Consider the following 3,744-nt stretch of genomic DNA (forward strand, 5'->3'; position numbering starts at 1 on the left):
CCATGGGAAGGGCCAGTGTGCTGATATGTGTACTGATGGACAGCCACGAACGTCTTGTGTGTGCTGACGGACACAGTCAGACACAGACGGACACACTCGGACAGCCACAGATGTCCTTTGTGTGCTGGCGGACACCCACGGATGTCCTGTGTGTACGGAACAGACAGCCCACTTGGGCCAAAATCACCCGAACAGTCCCCGAGAAGGGTCAGCGTGCTGAGTCCAAGGACCAACGTGCTGATATGTGTACAGATGGACAGCCAAGGACGTCCTGTGTGTGCTGACGACCACACACGGACAGCCACAGACGTCCTGTGTGTGCTGACGGACATACATAAACGTCCTGTGTGTGCTGACGGACACACACGGACGTCCTGTGTGTGCTGACGGACACCCACGGACGTCCTGTGTGTACTGAACAGACAGCCCACGTGGGCCAAAATCACCCGAACAGTCCACGGGAAGGGCAAGCGTGCTGAGTCCAAGGACCAGCGTGCTGAGTCCAAGGACCAGCGTGCTGATATGTGCACTGATGGACAGCCTTGGACGTCCTGTGTGTGGTGACGGACACACACGGACAGCCACAGACGTTCTGTGTGTGCTGACTGACAGCCACAGACGTCCTGTGTGTGCTGGCAGACACCCACGGACGTCCTGTGTGTACTGAACAGACAGCCCACGTTGGCCAAAATAACCCAAACAGTCCACGGGAAGGGCCTGCGTGCTGAGTCAAAGGACCAGCGTGCTGATATGTGTACTGATGGACAGCCACGGACGGCCTTTGTGTGCTGACGGACACACACAACACACACGGACACACACGGACAGCCACAGACGTCCTGTGTGTGCTGACGGACAGACACGGATAGCCACAGACGTCCTGTGTGCTGGCGTTCACCCACGGACGTCCTGTGTGTACTGAACAGACAGCCCGCATGGGCCAAAATCACCCGAACAGTCCATGGGAAGGGTCAGCGTGCTGAGTCCAAGGACCAACGTGCTGATATGTGTACTGATAGACAGCCACGGATGTCCTGTGTGTGCTGACGGACACACACGGACACACATGAACAGCCACGGACGTCCGCAGTGTGGTGGCGGACACACACGGACGTCCTGTGTGTGCAGACAGACACCCACGGATGTCCTGTGTGTACTGAACAGACAGCCCACGTGGGCCAAAATCACCCGAACAGTCCATGGGAAGGGCCAGCGTGCTGAGTCCAAGGATCAGCGTGCTGATATGTGTACTGATGGATAGCCACAGATGTCCTGTGTGTCTGCTGACGGACACACACAGACACACACAGACAGCCACAGACGTCCTGCATGTACTGACGGACAGGCACGGACAGCCATGAACGTCCTGTGTGTGCTGGTGGACACCAACAGAAGTCCTGTGTGTACTGAACAGACAGCCCACGTGGGCCAAAATCACCCAAACAGTCCACAGGAAGGGCCAGCGTGCTGAGTCCAAGGACCAACGTGCTGATATGTGTACTGATGGACAGCCACAGACGTCCTGTGTGTGCTGGCGGAGACCCACGGACGTCCTGTGTGTACTGAACAGACAGCCCACATGGGCCAGAATCACTCGAACAGTGCACGGGAAGGGCCAGTGTGCTGAGTTCAAGGATCAAGGTGCTGATATGTGTACTGATGGACAGCCACGAACGTCTTGTGTGTGCTGACGGACACAGTCAGACACAGACGGACACACTCGGACAGCCACAGATGTCCTTTGTGTGCTGGCGGACACCCACGGATGTCCTGTGTGTACGGAACAGACAGCCCACGTGGGCCAAAATCACCCGAACAGTCCCCGAGAAGGGTCAGCGTGCTGAGTCCAAGGACCAACGTGCTGATATGTGTACAGATGGACAGCCAAGGACGTCCTGTGTGTGCTGACGACCACACACGGACAGCCACAGACGTCCTGTGTGTGCTGACGGACATACACAAACGTCCTGTGTGTGCTGACGGACACACACGGACGTCCTGTGTGTGCTGACGGACACCCACGGACGTCCTGTGTGTACTGAACAGACAGCCCACGTGGGCCAAAATCACCCGAACAGTCCACGGGAAGGGCCAGCGTGCTGAGTCCAAGGACCAGCGTGCTGAGTCCAAGGACCAGCGTGCTGATATGTGCACTGACGGACAGCCACAGACGTTCTGTGTGTGCTGACTGACAGCCACGGACGTCCTGTGTGTGCTGGCAGACACCCACGGACGTCCTGTGTGTACTGAACAGACAGCCCACGTTGGCCAAAATAACCCAAACAGTCCACGGGAAGGGCCTGCGTGCTGAGTCAAAGGACCAGCGTGCTGATATGTGTACTGATGGACAGCCACGGACGGCCTTTGTGTGCTGACGGACACACACAGACACACACGGACACACACGGACAGCCACAGACGTCCTGTGTGTGCTGACGGACAGACACGGACAGCCACTGACGTCCTGTGTGTGCTGGCGTTCACCCACGGACGTCCTGTGTGTACTGAACAGACAGCCCGCATGGGCCAAAATCACCCGAACAGTCCATGGGAAGGGTCAGCGTGCTGAGTCTAAGGACCAACGTGCTGATATGTGTACTGATAGACAGCCACGGACGTCCTGTGTGTGCTGACGGACACACACGGACACACATGAACAGCCACGGACGTCCGCAGTGTGGTGGCGGACACACACGGACGTCCTGTGTGTGTTGACAGACACCCACGGATGTCCTGTGTGTACTGAACAGACAGCCCACGTGGGCCAAAATCACCCGAACAGTCCATAGGAAGGGCCAGCGTGCTGAGTCCAAGGATCAGCGTGCTGATATGTGTACTGATGGATAGCCACAGATGTCCTGTGTGTCTGCTGACGGACACACACGGACACACACAGACAGCCACAGACGTCCTGCATGTACTGACGGACAGGCACGAACAGCCACGAACGTCCTGTGTGTGCTGGTGGACACCAACAGAAGTCCTGTGTGTACTGAACAGGCAGCCCACGTGGGCCAAAATCACCCAAACAGTCCACAGGATGGGCCAGCGTGCTGAGTCCAAGGACCAACGTGCTGATATGTGTACTGATGGACAGCCACGGACGTCCTGTGTGTGCTGACGGACAGACACGGACAGCCACAGATGTCCTGTGTGTGCTGACGGACACACATGGACGTCCTGTGTGTGCTGACGGACACCCACGGATGTTTGTGTGTGCTGACGGACACACACGGACACACACAGACAGCCACGAACGTCCTGTGTGTGATGACGGACAGCCACGGACGTCCTGTGTGTGCTGGTGGACACCCACGGACGTCATGTGTGTACTGAACAGACAGCCCAAGTGGGCCAAAATCACCCAAACAGTCCACCGGAAGGGCCAGCATGCTGAGTCCAAGGACCAACGTGCTGATATGTGTACTGATGGACAGCCACGGACGGCCTGTGTGTGTTGACGGACACACACGGACACACACGGACAGCCACATACGTCCTGTGTGTGCTGACGGACAGACACGAACGTCCTGTGTGTGCTGACGGACACACACAAACGTCTTGTGTGTGCTGACGGACACTCACAGACGTCCTGTGTGTACTGAACAGACAGCCCACGTGGGCCAAAATCACCCGAACAGTCCACAGGAAGGGCCAGCGTGCTGAGTCCAAGGACCAACGTGCTGATATGTGTACTGATGGACAGCCACAGACGTCCTGTGTGTGCTGGCGGAGACACACGGA

This window comes from Brassica napus, unplaced genomic scaffold (genome assembly GCF_020379485.1).
Source record: "Brassica napus cultivar Da-Ae unplaced genomic scaffold, Da-Ae ScsIHWf_139;HRSCAF=250, whole genome shotgun sequence".
Taxonomy (NCBI): Eukaryota; Viridiplantae; Streptophyta; class Magnoliopsida; order Brassicales; family Brassicaceae; genus Brassica; species Brassica napus.